Here is an 18,649-nt window from a genome sequence, read left to right as displayed (position 1 = left end):
GGAAATGGATGAAGGTGGTGAGGGAAGACATGAAAAGTAGAAAATATGGTTGGTCTCAATTCCCTTACCTGTCTTGCCCACCCACCACCAGACACAGAGCATGTGGGAAGTGGCCTATATGGGAATGCTGGGAGGTTGGAGCACCCCTTCCTCATTCCACTTTTCTTGGTATCATGGCCTGATAAATGATATTAGAAGTTGAATATGAAAAAGGTCCCTGTCCAGAGCTGGTCAGGAGTTGTTTAACTGGGCTTACCATTAGCATTGGTTTAGATCAAACTGAGGGTGCCTTAGTAGGCTGACCTTTTTCCTGGAGCTCTGGGGAATTGGGAAATGGCCTGGGTGCATTTAAATGTTTCCCTGATACATGCTCACACACACACACACACACACACACACACACACACACACACACACATACACACCACCCTGGCATATGCTTTGGGACATACCAAGACTCTCAGATATTGAAAAGCTTGAAATATATTTGGGAAGGGACAACGTATCTACAAGGAGAATGAGATTATTTATTTATTTATTTATTGTAATGTTTTATTTATTTTTGAGAGAGAGAGAGAGAGAGAGAGAGAGAGCATGAGCAGGGGAAGGACAGAGAGAGAGGGAGACACAGAATCCAAAGCAGGCTCCACGCTCCCAGCTGTCAGCACACAGCCTGACGTGGGGTTCGAACCCACAAATTGTGAGATCATGACCTGAGCTGAAGTCGGATGCTTAGCCAACTGAGCCACTCAGGCACCCCTGAGATTATTTAAAGAAAAGACTTAAGAAATATTAAGCAATGTAACAATATATGCAAACATGACAAGTGAGGGTTAAAGACACTAATGACTTCAGAAGCAAGGAGAGATGACTGTGAGTATAAATGATGAGAGAGGTTTTCATCCACAGTTTACCAAGCATAGGGGATGCAGTGAGGCTGGGAGAAAATAGCTTTTCCAATAGACTGGAACTCAATATTCATCAAATTTTTCTTTTTTTGCAAGGTACTGTGAGATCCAAAGTTGAATCGCATTCAATTAGCAGCAATTAACCAACATATCATTTAAATTTTAAAATAATAGGCTAGGGGCGCCTGGGTGGCGCAGTCGGTTAAGCGTCCGACTTCAGCCAGGTCACGATCTCGCGGTCAGTGAGTTCGAGCCCCGCATCAGGCTCTGGGCTGATGGCTCGGAGCCTGGAGCCTGTTTCCGATTCTGTGTCTCCCTCTCTCTCTGCCCCTCCCCGGTTCATGCTCTGTCTCTCTCTGTCCCAAAAATAAATAAACGTTGAAAAAAAAAAAATTTTTTTTTTTAAATAATAGGCTAAAGGATAAAATGTTTTTATATTCTTTACTACGGTTTTTATAAGAAAAAAGAATGACTCCCAGCTCTATTTGCCCATTTGCAGATTTATATCTGTCTCTTGATGTTTCCGAGCCTGATTTTCAGACACAGATTAAATAGTTCCTTCTTTCTTCTTTTCACGTATGTTGCGTTTCTTTTTCCCTTTAGCAACCAGTAGGAAAAAGAAGCTTACCCCAGTCACATTTCTTTTCTTTTAAGTTTACCAGCTGTAATGAAAATCTTGGAAAGAGAAACTTGAAACAAATTTTTTAAACGAGATGGCAGGGTTATCTGGTGATTTTTATTCTCTGTGCTCTTGGTGTCACCCAAGATCATAATGTGCATAAGTGCACACAATTATGGGTGCATAATTGGGAATGAGGTCCTGACTTGCCGCAGTGTCTCGGGCAAGTTTTGGGAATGTGCTTTGGGCGGCTCTCCACAGCTTTTCTGTAAGATGCTGGCCCTCTTCTAAGAGTTCCCTTTCACAGCTGCATGGGCTTTTTCAAATCATTAGAGAATACTGCTAGATTCGTCTAGCATCTTCACACAGCGCTCTTTAGGACTCTATCGCTCTAAATTAATATAACTTCCAAAAGGGAAATCCTTGTGACTTGAGAAAATGCAAAGTACAGGCAGAACAAAGTGATTTGGTTAATAGAAGCTCTCCTCTGAAAAAGACAATGCAAATCTGCTCTTTGATTATCTAGACAAATTTGATACGTTTCAGTTTTCATTCATTTGCCGTTCTCCAGTAGGGAAATTTTTATCGCAGATTAGTGGGATGAGAGTTTCTAGGGTCATCCCTGAATAAGACATTTGCTGGTTGAATAGCTGTTACAGCTGAATTCTCTATCAGAAAGAGTGCAGTAGGCAGCTGAATATTTTATTGCCCTTTCTCAGTCTAGTTAACAAGGGAGAATAATCCATTGGGAAGTGCATAAATACATATTCAACTTATACTGTAGAAATTTTGAAAGCGTTTCTGGAAATGCCATGGGCACTTTATGGATTGGGGACTCTTTCAATTTGCAAATTTAAAATTTATATCATAACCATGAAATTTTTGATGACCTTGGGAAAAAACATTAACTTGTTTCTCAAAACTTATGTCTGAAACGAGTTAGCTTCATGAAACTCCCCTTATGGGGAGACAATTTTATAAAATCTAGGGTTTACAGTTGAATTGAGACCATTTATATCCTAAATCATATTTATTTATACCTGGCATATATTTCCTGGCTTAGACATCTCTTTTATGATCTCTAATCTGTAAGGACTAAGCGTACAGAATGTGCATAGGATTGCATCCAGAGCTTATGTTACTTATGGTACATTGCTTTATTTGATTCTCGCAGGGTAAAATGAGAAGTACCTGGGGCCCCTGCTGCATGTATAACTGATCTATTCTGACAGCCGCCACCTCTTAAGACAACCATTAAGATACGTGCTATTAACTCTTACCATAGCTCAGCACAATTTGCTAGTTTCCAATATTATTCATTCCGTGGAATTTCTTTATTTACATATAATATAACGACATTCCTATTTATTACTACCTCCTGGAGATGTTTCAGACAAAAGCTTTAATTATATAACAAGAACACTGCTTAATTTTTATGAGAGTTTCTTTTCCTTTGTGTGGTCCTCCAAATACAAGGTATACCCTGCAAATCAAAAATACCTTTGGTACAACAAACCCATTTAGTTGAAACAGAAGCTCAAGAAAAATATCAATTAACTACAATGGGATTACTGTGATATATTATTACATATTATGTAGAATACAATATAAATATTATATATGTGTGTGTGTGTATATATATATATATATATACATATATATACATATACATATATACATATACATATATATACACATATTTTATATACATATACATATACATATATATATATATATACACATATTTTTTCTCTCTTCTTCTGTCCTATAGTGGTGAATATAAGTTAAAATTCAATCCAGGTATAAAAAGGAACACTTGTTTATGTAAAACCTTACTTGCTAATCTTAAATTAAATTTGCTTGCTTATCTTAAATTGACATGTATTAACCTTAAAATGCAGGATCATTAGGTATTCTTAATTCATGAAAATCATGGATTTACATCATCAAAGAACTGGAAGGTGGAGGGAAGGAACTCTTTGATAGAGGACAGCTGATGTGACCAGTCTTAATATTTCTGTATTTCAAGACCCTAAGAGATATTTTGGTTCAAGAGTTCCTATGTAGTGTCAAGCTTATGTTTGAGGAGAGTGGTGTCATTTCTATTGTTTCTATAATTCAACAGTTTTAGTTCCCGAGTCTTCCAAATTTGGGGGGGCCAACATTCCTTTAACTGTGAACAAGAAGAAATAGAACTTCTATTTCACAAAGCTTTTCTTCCCGTTAAGCCTTTCATATTTTTATTAGATATGAGACAATATAGCCAGTCTGTAAGCTACATATAATTTCTATTTCAGAGGCAAGGAAACTGGGACCCGGAAAAGCAAAACAAATGTGCACAGTCACGGTTATGAAACAAAGCTGGGATTTAAATGTAGGTCTCTCTGATTATAAAACCCATGCTGTGTCTCCTGTGGGATGCTGCCAGTGACTCCAGAGCCCTTTGCTTTCTTCCATTATTCTGAGTCCTTTAAAAATTTAATCATTCTTTGACATCTCTCTGAATGTGCTCTGAAGTTTCCAAGTCCTGGTTGAGCGTGGGGCCTAGCTCTGGGAGGACCCCTCCACTAAGGGGCAAGTCCATCTCTGGAGCAACTTCTTACGTTTTCAGCAAAATGTGGTTGAGATGAATATCCAGGTCAGGCTTAAAGTGGAGCAGGGAGGGAAACAGATGGCCCACTGGGCACATCTGTGGCCCAAGGAGTGTGGGTGTGTTAGCTTGAGCTATTGTGTTTGTAACTATACGTGGAGCCAGAAGGGTCCAGGGTGGGTCTAAGGGAAACTGAGACTTAAACTTGCATTTGTCTGAGGAGGTGAGGAGTCGGTGGCCACAAGTTGATTTCCCTGTGGGTTTATTTGGCCTAAGGGGAGGGTGGAGGTATTCCGAGAGTCTTTGTGTGGTAGAAAGGTCCCTTAACATCCTCGTCCAGGGTATTTGAGTAAAACTGAAGAAGTGGGAAGGTCTCTGTGAGATCATGAGAGGAGTGGATAAAGGGATTTGCAGTGACTAAGGGTGACGTGGTTCGGAGATGGGATGATCTCTCCACTCTGGGGAGGACAGCACGCCCTGGTGACACTACAGCCGGCAGCACTGGGTGCACTGGGCCTGTTTCCAGGAGCACCAAGGGCACCATCAGCAATGGTGGTAAAGTAGCATTTTGGTGAGGGGTATAAGAGCATAAGGAAAGAATGCGCTAGAGCCTACAGACCATTACAGGGGCATACTTAAGGCAGCTTTGCCGATTCCCAGAAACATCCAGAACAGACTTCGAAAAGACTCCACTGGAGTGTGTATGCGAGTGAGAGATTTGGGTTATTTCTTTTAACTCAACCTGACCACACCTGCAACTATGATACATTGAACTACCAGAGTATTTGGATCATGAGTTATGAAGACTGTTATACCTCTCAAAGCAAAACTTCGGTGTCGCAGAAATTAGTGACTGGAAGTTTGTTAAGAATTCAAGTAAACCAGAGATGCCTGGGTGGCTCGGTTGGTTGAGAGTCCAACTCTTGATTTTGGCTCAGGTCATCATCCTAGGCTCGCGGGATAGAGCCCCACATTGGGCTCCGTGCTGAACGTGGAGACTGCTTAAGATTTGCTCTCTTTATTTCTCTGTCTCTCTCTCTCTCTCTGTCTCCTTTTGCCTTTCTCCCCCACTGGTTCTGTCTCTCTCACTCTCTCAAATAAAAAAGTAAAAATTAAGAAGGAAAAAAATTCAAGTGAAGCCAGAGGATTATGGATTTCTGCGTTGCAGAGGAGGACCCACCATTTTCTGGCTACAAGTTGGCATTGGTGATATAAAGAAATCACAGGTCATGGGATTTCTAGCACTCTGTTCTAAAAGCATTACTCGGCTGCTGCTTCCCCTGTGTCTTCCACATTCCTTTCAGAGGAGAAGGAGTTTCCACTGTTAAGTTAGTATTTTTAAGACACCCAGACCAACAGTTTTGTCTGCTTTCTGCCCTATGGCTTATGTAACCAGAAATTATGACAGTGGCAGAGCGCGCTCATGAAGAAAACACCTTCAAATCTGCAGCTCTTGCTTTCAAGCGTTTTTTTTTTTTTTCTTTTTTATCCTCATTGATTCCAAATTCTTCCCCTGTGGTTTCTGTGTAGGAAAGTTATTTCCTAATCTGTTGTTTTGGACCTTAAATATTTTTTTTTTTTTAAGTTTATTTATTTTTGGGACAGAGAGAGACAGAGCATGAACGGGGGAGGGGCAGAGAGAGAGGGAGACACAGAATCGGAAACAGGCTCCAGGCTCTGAGCCATCAGCCCAGAGCCCGACGCGGGGCTCGAACTCACAGACCGCGAGATCGTGACCTGGCTGAAGTCGGACGCTTAACCGACTGCGCCACCCAGGCGCCCCTTGGACCTTAAATATTTGATAGAGTGTAGCTTCAATCATCTTATTGGAAATTCTGTCGAATGTTTGAGAAGTTTATCTGGCCTGTGTCCTGTGGAGTCAGCATCAGGACACCTACTACCTCGGGGAGCCTGGGTGGCTCAGTCGGTTAAGCATCTGACTCTGGATTCCAGCTCAGGTCATGATCTCATGGTTCATGAGATGGAGCCCCGAGTCGAGATCTGTGCTGACAGTGCAGAGCCTGCTTAGGATTCTCTCTCTCCCTGTCTCTCTGCCCCCCACCCACCCATTTGTGCACATTCTCTCTCTCTCTCTCTCAAAATAAATAAACATTAAGAAAAAAAGACAATACCCCTGTGAAGAATTCAACAATTATAGATTCAATAGAAAACCTCAAGTAAGGAGGAAGAGAAAAAGTTGGAATGGAACAGAGTATGTGTGTGTGTGGAAACCCATGTGGTATGTCTCCCTTCTCAGTTCCAGGCAAAGCATGGAACCGTTAGTCACATTTGAACACATATCCCTGAAAACAGGACTAAAAGGAGAGATGGATACTTGGAGTATCCGAGACCAGGCCTTTAGAAATATGAGGGAGAAATCCATAGCTAGCTAGACAATGGTAAATTATTGTAGGATACAAGTGAAATGGCTATTAATTTCCATTGTACTTCATGAGGGAAAAAAATTCAAGTCTCTCTCTCTCTTTTAAGGAAAGAAGGAAAGACACCTAACCCACTGTTTCTCAAAGTGTGTTCTGGGAAATATCAATTCTGCCAGATGCTGACTAGAAACAAGTTTGTTGGCCAAATAAGTTTGGGAAACACTGTTACATAAGGACAGTCACATTTCTGCACCCCTGGAATTCTCAAGAGTTTAATAAACAAATAGACTCTGTGACTCCCCCCGTGGAGAATATAGCTCACATGCACTCGACTTTTTCTGTGAGGTCAGTGTTAGGGCTAGTGAAACCACTTTGAGTTGGCTCACTGGAGAGCCACTTATTAGATGAGACTTATCCCAGGAAATTATAGGATCAAGAAAACTAACAGAAGAACGATGTGTTCCCACTGAAACCGTTGGTACATTAAACACTGACAATATTCTTCACGGAGAAGTCTCAAAGTTATTTACATCTGAAGAAAATCATTTCCAACAAGTTATCTAGAACGAATGTTCCTGAAACATGAAGTACTGCTTCGGTGCTCATAACCGCGCTCTAGAGAGTCAGGCTTGAAACTACAACTGTACAACTGGCTTGAAGAACTTACTGTGCCCTCCTTAGGAGATTTCAGGAACACAGATGATGGGTAAGGACTTTTTTCACACCATGATAGCAGAAGAGAAGAATTAGCATGTGTGATGTAAGTGCCTGACATTAAGCTTTTGGTTGCGGAGGCATCCGTTTCACAGTCTTCCATCTTGAATCAGTGATTACCAGCTGTGTGGCAGGGCCACTGGCAACACAACCAGATAAGGAACCCTAGGTTCCCCTTTTAGAAAGCTCTCATGAACCTAGATAACTGACCGCCTGAGTCACCCCGCTTATTCCTTTCCATGCCCTAATTCCAGCTTCTATGTTTAAAAATTTTCCCAGAGTGAATCTGCGAAGCCCTCAACCCCAGTAGAGGTGGAGACCCTGACTGGCACTCTCTCTATCTTTCTCTGCTGTGACCTCACTGTGTGGCCCGTATACTGTATACTGTAGGTGTGCTGTATGCTCTCTAGGAACCATGGGTAATAAATCTTGTCCTTCAAAATTCCCTGATAGGTTTCCACTTTGGTGCATCCTGCGATCACCGTAACCTCAAGGACTGGTCCAACCACGTTGGCTTCAGTTGGGGGAGGGCCGGTGGGGGATCACCCCGAATAGTCTGGTCCAGGTTAACCCCCTAGGCACTTCTAGCTAACAGCACTGTTATCAATAGGCTGAGACTGACAAAACAGCATGATGATAAATAACATAAATCAGGCATGCTCTCTTTATATTGGAGTCAGTCTCTCTGTTTGAAAGCTAACATTTTCAGCTGCCCATTCTCGGGGCATACCCCTTGGGGCTGACATGGATTTCCAAGTTCCTCTTGGGGCCTGGCCAAAAAGACTTTGTCCCAGGTGCTGTGTGCCATGCGGGACTCAAGACTCACCTACCGGGGAATTTGCAAACAAAGCTTTAAGGAAAAAACTTGATGGTGTCAAAAGGCAGGTGAAGTGGAAATTTATTTTAAAAATCCATTATTTAAAACATTCTAACTCAGGGGCGTCTGGGTGGTTCTGTCAGTTATGCGTCCAACTTCAGCTCAGGTCATGATCTCGTGGTTTGTGGGTTCGAGCTCCATGTCGGGCTCTGTGCCAACAGCTGGGAGCCTGAAGCCTGCTTTGGGTTCTGCGTCTCCCTCTCTCTCTGCCCCTCCCCTGCTCACGCGCGCGCACACACACACACACACACACTCTCTCTCTCTCAAAAATAAATCAACATTAAAAAAATTTTAAAAAGGGGCGCCTGGGTGGCTCAGTCGGTTCAGTGTCCGACTTCGGCTCAGGTCACGATCTCGCGGTCTGTGAGTTTGAGCCCCACGTCGGGCTCTGGGCTGATGGCTCAGAGCCTGAAGCCTGCTTCGGATTCTGTGTCTCCCTCTCTCTCTCTGCCTCTCCCCCGTTCATGCTCTGTCTCTCTCTGTCTCAAAAATAAATAAACTTAAAAAAATTTTTTTTAAAGGATCAGACTTTATGACCCTTTTTCAAAAAAATAAATAAATATTCTAACTCAAACAGTGATAATTAAGAAACGTTCAGAAAATCAGGCAAATGTGCTCTCTAAAAACAATACAGGAGGGAGACTTCTACAGGCATCTTCTTCTCCCAGCTCTCAGGCTGGGACCTTGAGAGGCATAAACAGTGCTTAGCTTGGAGAAAGTGTGACAGTCTCAGGTAGGAGCACCACCAGGGGCCATGGATCCTTCTTCCTGGGCACTTCACCAGGAAGCTCCAGAGACAACGTTCCCCATCATTTTAAAGGCCCTGAGTGCACTATCAGAAATTCACTAGAGGAAAAGCCAGGAAAGCCACTTACATCATCAACCTTTCCCTCATTATGGTTTTCTATTTTTCTCCCCCTCCCAGGTTGAAATGTAATTTAAAAACAAGATAGAGTATAACAAAGGATGATCCAGGTATGTAACTAATTCCTAAAACTTCAGACCTTTAGACTTCCTAGAAAGAGGTCTTTCACTTTATTATAGGGGAAAAAAAAGGAAGACAAAAACTAGGTTTTACAGACAGTTCGTAATCAACTACAATTATGGCCATTTTCCATACTCACAATGTCACCCTTAGAGCCACTTAGGCTTTGTCTTACATTTTGCCAGAGTTTTGTGCTATAAAAAATTGCAGGTCACATAAAATTTTAATTTTGAATCACAAGGAAGAATGTTTGATGATTGTAGAATCATTACTTAAAAACAATTAGTGCTGGCTAAAACGGGAACAAAGGAAGAAACAGATACTCAAATATCTTTGGAGATGTTTTTGGTACTGAAAACCGTTGTGATAAATGTTATGACTGAAGATCAGATCTCTGTCTAATATTTTTAATGGAAATTAAGAGAATACTTTAATACCCTTGCTTATCAGTTTTCATTGATCTTTCTAAATGTAAAGATTTGAAAGGCTGTTGACATCTAAGAGTGAATAATACAAGTATATTTGAGTTTCCACACATTTCACGCTTCACCAAGTGAGAATGTTTCAGGTGATGACATCTCTGGTCAAGGAATACAGAATACTCAAATTGATGGACCATTTGATTTTAAATTTTTTTTTTCAACGTTTATTTATTTTTGGGACAGAGAGAGACAGAGCATGAACGGGGGAGGGGCAGAGAGAGAGGGAGACACAGAATCGGAAACAGGCTCCAGGCTCTGAGCCTGACGCGGGGCTCGAACTCCCGGACCGTGAGATCGTGACCTGGCTGAAGTCGGACGCTTAACCGACTGCGCCACCCAGGCGCCCCTGGACCATTTGATTTTAAATGTAAGCATAACATAAGGGAGTAGGGACACAGTTCACAATTGCTTTTATATCACTCAAGAAGTCCTGAACTCAGGCTTTGGATAACTAAGTGAGCAGGAGACAGAGAAAGACGAGGTGTAGGGTCCATTCTTCAAAGACCTTATGGTCTAGTTGAGGGAAGAAACAGGAGTCCGTGGAAAGTAAAACTATTAACAAAAAGAGTAAATGTAGAAGGCAAGATGACTAATAAAGACCTGGCTTACTGACGGAGCTCAGAGGCGCGACAGAGGACTTCACAGAAGTGGTGGGATTTGAATCTGACATGAGGCTCGAGAAGACTGCAAGGGTTGGAGAGGACCTATCTGACCCCATGCACCATACCCTGTGAGGGAGAATGAGACCTGCGTGAAAAAGATTGCAACATCGTGCCCTAATTCGGGGCTGGCGAAGAATATCATTTGTTTGGAGCCAAGACTTTCTGTAGGTCAGGAAATAGAGGGCCGTATTTCTGAAAAGGACAAATGAGGCTGGATTAGGGAGAGTCTTAAGTGCCAGACCGAATCGGAGCTTTATCACATCAGACTTGAGAGCTGGGGAAATGATGACGTCAGTTTGTTTTTAGGAAGAATGAGTGCTAGGTGGAGAGGGAGGAGAGCCTGGAGGCAGGAGGGACAGCTATTAGTCCCCTGGTGTGAGCTGACAAGCCTCTGGACTGGCCAGCGAGAGGGGGAGAATGGGAAAGACACCGGGACCAGAGCATGGTTGGAAGTGGGAGAGAGAGAAATCAATGATGACTCCTCCTGAGGGTGCCAAGGGCTGGCTTGTTTTTCCTTTGCAGCTTTGTTTTGTTTTGTTGCCTTTCAGGACCTTCGGGGTTATTTTTCAGTGCCTTGTAGCCATGAGTTGACACGTTCACGGGAAATCAAGGAGCTTTTGAACAGGTCTTCTGTTTTTAGTAATTGTTTATCCCTGCTTTGTAGACATGGTGCTTAGAAACCAGGGAGACTATGAAGAAGTCCCATTTGCAGCAATACATCAGAAGCCAGTTCTCTGGGTGCTGAAACTGCGCTGCCACATTGCCTTTCCCCAGTGGAGGAATCATCTGAGCAAAGGTCTTAGGCAGGTTTTTTCATTACATGTGTGAATATCAGTAGCTCATCTCTTATTACAATAACTGACGACATGAAATTAAGACCCCAGCCTGCTCAGCTACACAGTGCCGTCCCAACGCAATGCTTCTGCAGACAAACAAACAAAATTGAGGACAATTTTCTATTTCAAACATACACGTAGTTTCAGCAATTTCATGAAAACTTAGTTTCATCGTATCTACCTACCTGTCTCCCTAAATAAAAAGAATATGTCCCAAATCATTTCTAAGCGACTCCTTTCTTAAAAGGATAAAATAAATAGCTCCATCTTATTTGGGAAAGGAATGTGTGAAATAAGTTCTGAATTCCGCGCCCCCCCCCCCTTCTTCACTGTGCTGCTATATCATTACAACGTCAATATCCTGTGTTAGCAACACTTATTTAACTTGTAACATTTTACTTTTATGGGAGAGCCATGAATGTGAAAGGCACATAAAAACCACAGCCAAATGGTTGACATCTGACCTTTAATCCTCTCTCAAGACTACTCCACACAGCACAGTGGGTGTATCAACTGCTTCTTAATTTACTAAACATCATGGTGTTGCTTAAGAAAAGAAATTGCACACGTTTTTGACCCTGGGTTTCCTTCCTCGCCCGCCTCTTTTTTTGTTTTTAGCATTTATATTACTTTCTGATGTTTGGTCCTGCAAATTGCCACTTCCTTTGTAATTAAAATTAAGGTTGGAACCTCAGGAAAAGGGTGTCAGAAGGTGACTTAATTAAACTGTAAGAAGACCAAGAAGGAGCTAAGAAGTTTGTTTTGAAATCTGAAACTTCATTATCACAAATAATATGGTTCTTAATTCTTACTAATATATAATTATCTGACCTGAACATATATATATATATTTTTTTTCAAATAAATCTAAATATTTTCAATAAATATGTATAGGGGCGCCTGTATGGTTCAGTCGGTTCAGCGTCCAACCTCAGCTCAGGTCATGATCTCTCAGTCTGTGGGTTCAAGGTCTGAATCGGGATTTGTGCTGACCGCTCAGAGCCTGGAGCCTGCCTGCTTCAGACTCCGTGTCTCCCTCTCTCTCTGCCCCTCCCCCGCTCACGCTATGTCTCTGTCTCTGTCTCTGTCTCTGTCTCTGTCTCTGTCTCTCTCTCTCTCAAAAATAAATAAACATTAAAAATTAAAAAAAATGAATATGTATACATGGCAGAAAATAAAATATAGGTGGGATTAGCAGAAAGGGACCTCAGAAGAAGCCTGTCTACCCATCATTTGGCAGAAAGAATGACTCAGAATTTTGGAAGATGTCACTTGGCCACTTAGGGTCAAATTAGGACCAGAATAGCCCTGCACCCCAGCACTGCTCCCTTACAGCTGTGCCCCCAAAGTGACATCTCTGGCAGAAAGAGAATGCTGTGCCTTAAATATACAAAGATTGAAAAAAGATTGTTCACGGCAAACTTGGAACTAGATCCCCTCTTTGAAACAAATCTCTGGATTGCTGCCCCTACTTTGCAAACTTGCAGTGATGTATGGCCCCCCCAACAGTTTTCCTCTTGTTTTGTCTTCAGGGGATGAGAGCAGGCATAAAATCTGGAAACCTGACCCATCTGAGTCAAGAAAAAGGCTTTTGTCTGTGAACCTGACCACCAGCTATTCATTAATAGCTGATTGAAAGATTTTTGTCAAGAATACCCCCTCCCGCCTTTTACAGAAATAAACAATCTGAAACAGAATTGAACTAGTAAGATGGAATCAGTTGCCACTTCAAGATAGTCGCGTCTACTACACGTGAAGGTGTTTATTTCCTCGTGACAAAACATTTGTTAGCTCTTCCATAACATCCCCTTAAGTCCACTGTTTGTTTTGTCAAACGTAGAGTAGGAACTTTTTTACAAAATGTCTTAGCATATCCTAAATTAATAGTTCAATTAGTTAAAAATACAAAAAGGAAACCCTTAATTTTGTGTTTCCAGCAGATGAGTAATTATACTCTTAATTTCAGACAGTGTTATAGTGTGTGTGTGTGTGCGTGTGTATCACACGGTGCTAGGGAAGCAGTATTGTATTTTTATTTATTGTATTAAAGTTCAAAAGCAAGGACGAATTCAATTTGCAGTTTTATCATTTATTCTTTAATGCTAACTAAAGGCACGTATAAACTTTTTTTTTTAAGCGTTTACTATACGTGCATTGCATTTCATTTCCATCATATTGTTCCCTAAGAATCGTTCGTAATGTTTGACCTTTTAATAACTGACTTCCATTCAAATAAGAAAAAGTAGTGGCATTCAACTATATTCAACATTTATTAATATAGCATTTAAACTCAAGGGAAATGCCAGACTTTAATATTCTGACAAAGGAAATTTATCCTAATCAGCCTTTGTCTCTGCCCTTTGTAAGAATCGCAAGAAACTGGGACATCTTCTGTATTAAATAACCTGAACTATAGCAAGTAACACCCATCTCTGAAGTTGTAGTTTCACCATATTTGCTTCTCATAAAAAAAAAAAAAAAGTATAGATCCCTGCCTCTGCAACTTAAGTATGAGAGGATCAACAATGGAAAACATGTATCACTACCAAGGACTTGGAATTCTAGAGACAATCTCATGTGGAGGGAAATAAAATATAATTGGCTAAAGTCACTCCTGTAGGATCCCCACAAGTGGCCCAGTACCAATCTTCGACTCCCTTTGTAATTGCTTATATTGTTTTAAGATTCTATTTCACTTGGTAAAAACAAGACCTAAGCCCTCAACCTTCTAAAAGCAGCATGGGAAAGCGACTCCGATGAAGGGCTTGATTAATACACTCTCTTTGCAGTTCTCCAACAAGTCAAGCATTTCCTGGAAACCAGCCCACAGAGTGTGGGGCTATTTTTAGCAGCTCACCTCCCTGTAAATGCAGCTATTAGATATCCAGATATCTCTGCTCCTTTCAGGTGCAGTAAAATAGAACATAAAAGGGTGTAATTGAATGATTACAGCTGAAGACTATAAGCAGGAGACCTAGGGTCTCTCTTTCCAGAGAGCCCTGGGACATACCCCACAAGGGCTTTTTCTCTCCCCAGGGCCTCTGAACCCTGTGCATGGAGCAGGGGCCCCGGCCCCCCGCAGATGCAACGTAATCTCAAAAAATCGCTGCTGGGATTGTTTTCTGTTCACAGCACACACCCAGGGTAGAAAAGAAGGGAAAGAGAACTCACATCTTTGGACAGCTACTGTGTGCCAGGTCCTGTGGATTCATGCAATTGTCACAACAGCCTGGTGGGGTGGGTGGGTATCCTTATTTCTACTTTCCCCGTGAGCAAAACTTACCATCAGCCAAGTCTGCGACTGCCCAAGGAAACGTGGCTAATGAGCCGCAAAGCCAGGTTTGACCCCATTGCATGCTTTGGCCCTTACACTCTGTTCTTTGGAGGAGAGACTGGAAAGCCATCTCTGTCACTGGGGTGGCGGAGTAATTGATTGTCTAAACCAGAACAAGTCTGAGAGAGCCACAGATATGCAATGATAAAAACACCAGGACAACAAGGGTGGCTTGGCAGGTCTCCGGCAACCCAGGGTTTACGTAGCCAGCTTGTGTGAACTCTTCCTTGTTCACACCAGCAGAATCAAAAGTGGAGTTGAGTTCCCCGAAGAAAACTCCCTGCCCAGGGCTCAGCATGGGGATGGCTTACACCAGAATCCTGCCCTAGATCCCTCACAGTAAGAAATAGAGTTTAAAAAAAATTCTTTTGAGGATGCCTGGGTGGCTCAGTCGGTTAAGTGTCCGACTTGGGCTCAGGTCATGATCTCGCAGTTTGTGAGCTCGAGCCCTGCTTCAGGCTCTGTGCTGACAGCTCAGATCCTGGAACCTACCTACCTCAGATTCTGTGTCTTCCTCTCTCTCTTTGCCTTTCCCCCACTCTCTCTCTCTCTCTCTCTCTCGCTCTCAAAAATAAATAAACGTTAAAAAAATTTCAAAAAAAATCTTTTGAAGACTAGGTTTATTTTTTTTACTTAAATTTTTTTTTTACTTAAGAAAATCTTTATTTTTGAGAGAGAGACAGAGAGTGAGCAGGAACAGAGAGAAGGAGACACAGAATCCAAAGCAGGCTCTGAGCTGTCAGCACAGAGCTCCATGTGGGGCTCAAACTCACCACCCTTGAGATCCCGCCCTGAGCCAAGGTCGGACGCTTAACTGACTGAGGCACCCAGGGGCCCCTTGAAGACTAAGTTTTAAGTGTAAGAGTTTTTTGTTTGTTTGTTTGCCCTAAGAGTGTCAGTGGTGCTGAGGGTACATAAAATAGGTACTATATACAAATATCTAACATGTATTGACCTTTTACTGCGTCCTGGGCACTATGCAGAGTGCTTTACCTGCATTAGCTCATTTAATTTTCTCAAAACTTCTGTGGGGTATGTACATTTATTACCCCCATTTGACAGATGAAGAAGGAACACACAGTGAGTGTGGCTCAGCTGTAATGCAGGCCCAGATCTTCTGCCTCCAGAGTCTGCATTGCCCATCTCGCCCCTATGCTGTATGTGCTGTGTTGGCCTTGGAAATCGTAGAGCCACAAAGCCGTGTATTAGGTTTCCTGGCCTCACAAATCAGATTATTGAGGAGAGGTTCCTGTCTTAACTAACGGCTCAGTATTTGCCAGAAGTCATCATGTGTGTATTTTTGCAAACACCATCAAATGAGTGACACAGATCGCCTGAGCATATCGTGTGGTATGCCAGAAGGTGGCATCTACTGGGGGAATATACTGATATTTATCTTCTTGAATGTGGGTCTCATTGTCTCTAACACCAAGGCAAGCCTTGCAAGGACTACCTTGCGGGTCTTCAAAGCCCTTCACCCTCCCTGCACAGTACCTGCCTCGTGGGAGACAAAAATGACTCCATTCTGCATAATGATTGAAGCTGTCAATTAAACTATAGAGTGTTCAGAGCAGGGGAAGTCACAGGGGGTTAAAATAGACCCGGAAGTCTTTACAGAGAATATGATATTTGAACTAGGCCTTGAAGGAGGATAAATTGGTCTTTGAAAAAAGTAAAGGATAGAGATGAAAGGTATTCCAGGTGAGAGAAACAAATCAAGCACGTGAACTCAGATGGGAGTTTTGAGGGGAAAGCAAGAGACCAGGATATCTGGATTGAAACAGAGTAGAAGTCTGATATAGAAAGGCAAGATTATGGAATCCTTAATGTCATGCTGGGGGATGTCAATCAGTTCATGTTTCATAAGAGAAGTGAAGGACCACGACCTGGGGCAACAGGGCAAGGGCCCTATTCTTGGTGCCACATTGAAGGCCCCAGTGGAAACTTGTCTTCTGCTTAGACAGGGAAGCTCTGTGGTCATTGGACAAAGAACCTTGTAATGGCTGCTGGCCAGTTTTTATCTGATTTGAGAGGAAACTGGAAGTCTTTAGGGGGCTCTGAGAAGGAACAAATATAGTAAAGTTAAACTGGATGAAGGTGATCAAGGAAAACAATATAGGAAATATGTCCTCATAAGTATAAGAGCCTTTTGGTCTAAGAGGAAAGGAAAGTGGGACTTACAGGGAAACGGCTACTTGAGGACAGCAGTGCCCCCTTAACGGCGCGAGATGTGGTCTAAGACCCCCAGCGCATGCCTGAATCTGTGGATAATACTGACCCCGACATATGCTATGTTTGTTTTCTATGCATACATAGCTGTGATGACGTTTAATTTCATTGGTAAGAACTTAACAAAAATAACTCATAATAAAATAATTATAATAAGGTACTGTAATAAAAGTCATGTGAATATGGTCTCTCTCTCTCTTATATCTTATTATACTGTACTCTTCTGTGATGATGTGAGATGATAAAATGCCTACATGATGAGTGGAGACAATGATGTAGGCATTGTGATGCAGCGTTAGGCTGCTACCGACCTTCTGGAGCTACAAGGAAAATCATCTGCTTCTGGACCAAGGTTGCCCACGGTAACGGAAACTGCAGAACGCAAAACCGAAGATGAGGGGGACTACTATGTAAGGAAGAGTGTCCGAAACTGCTTGTGCAGGGATGATTATTGCTGTTTTCATCTCCCTCAACCCTGTGAACTAGTTTCAACAGTAGACATTGGCGCTCAGAACAATGATGGAAATGGATTTTCAACGGCTGTTATTCTCATTAAGCAATGTCTTTTGCCTTTCCTCATACTCTAAACCTTTTAACTTGTTTATTGTAGAAGAGAATTTTAAAAATTCAATTTGGAAAGTTTAAGCTTGGAAAACTTTAGAAGTTTGTGAAGGGCAAAAACTAAACTCTTTGAATCCTTACAGCATGTAGCATAAGAATGGTTAACTGAGCATAAAATGATCTCCCCATCATTGCGGCAGGGAAAGCATTGTAGACACCAGTTACTATTCAACATTGGGAGTTCAAGCAATAAGGTGTGATGTGAAGGTGAAAGTCCGGTGTTTGAAACGAGTCTCACTGTGATACTCACAGGCCTTTAGAGCTTCTTGATAAGAGATAGCTACTTTGTAATGACTTTCTGGGGTCCACCATTTTTAAACCAGAGCTTTGTTTAACATTTTGTACATAGGTTTTTTTTTTTAAATACAAGTTTGTGTGTTGTTATAATTAATGTTTCACCCATATGAAGGTGAAACCATAAGCTATAACCATGGCTTTGAAAGCAAATAAAAATAATCCAGAAGTGGAAAAGAATTCTCGACAAAACCCACGCATGCTTTTGTTTTGTACAGACCCCCTTTCAGGATCCTAAGCCCGGTGCTGTGTATGAAATAAGGCAGGAGTTACAAGAAGCCCATACTTTAAAAGGATACCTTTAGAGGTGACAGCGCAGAAAGAGATGGAGATAACGTAGCCAGTGCAAGAGGTGGAGCTTTCCAGAGGAGAAGCTGGGAACCTTCCTGGGGACTCCCCAGCCAAGGGCTAAGAGGGCTAAAGGGGCTCCGTTAGGAGCTGAAAGTGGCTCCTGGCCAATAACTAGCAGGAAAACAAGGACCTCCGTCCTACAACCACAAGGAAATGGCTTTTGCCAACAGCCAGCAAGGACCCTACGTTCCAGATGAGAATCACAGACGGAGCTGACCCCTTGTTTCCGACTGGTAAGACTGAGCAGAGAAGGCAGTCACTCCATGCCAAGATGCTGACCTACGGTTTCTGAAAACTCATCCATGCATTTTTCTCAGATAAAACGTATTCCTCGAAGTGCAAGCACTTGATGAATATATGTTATCTATTTATCTGCCTTATTAAACAGTATTTAGTAGACTGCCTAATATTTAAAGAATCGAATAAATATTTGTTGAATGAAGGATATGTGGAAACATTTAACTGTTTCTTCGTTACTCAGATTGCTTAAGTTTATAAGCATCGATTGTTTACTGGGCTCTGATAGATTGCATGATCAGTTACCAGCGCCTGCTTTCCTTCACTGGGAGAGGTTATACTTCCCTGCTCCTTTGAAATGAGGCTTGTGATTTACAAAAGGAAATCGTGAGTAGGAGCGTCTCCTCATGCAGAAACTTTTAAGAGTAATTTTGTGCTTTACTGCCCCCCTCTTTCCCTTCTGTGGTGGTCACGAGCACCTTTCCAGGTAGGGACCGCTCCGCTCTGCCTGGAATGAGGACCCATGGTG

The 18,649-nt window shown here is 42.1% G+C and overlaps 1 long non-coding RNA gene across 1 annotated transcript in view; it reads right to left on the bottom strand.

Annotated features, from left to right (window-relative positions):
- LOC123608880 overlaps positions 1 to 17,884 on the bottom strand; it is a 60,424-nt gene extending 42,540 nt beyond the window's left edge. The window contains exon 1 of the long non-coding RNA XR_006717490.1: positions 17,749 to 17,884. This is a non-coding gene — a long non-coding RNA (uncharacterized LOC123608880). The remainder of the gene's footprint in view (positions 1 to 17,748) is intronic.
- Positions 17,885 to 18,649: the final 765 nt, after the last annotated feature.

The sequence above is a fragment of the Leopardus geoffroyi genome, chromosome B2, assembly GCF_018350155.1.
Source record: "Leopardus geoffroyi isolate Oge1 chromosome B2, O.geoffroyi_Oge1_pat1.0, whole genome shotgun sequence".
NCBI lineage: Eukaryota > Metazoa > Chordata > Mammalia > Carnivora > Felidae > Leopardus > Leopardus geoffroyi.
The sequence above is the reverse complement of the archived record's forward strand: the minus strand, read 5'-3'. Positions and strand labels throughout refer to the sequence as shown.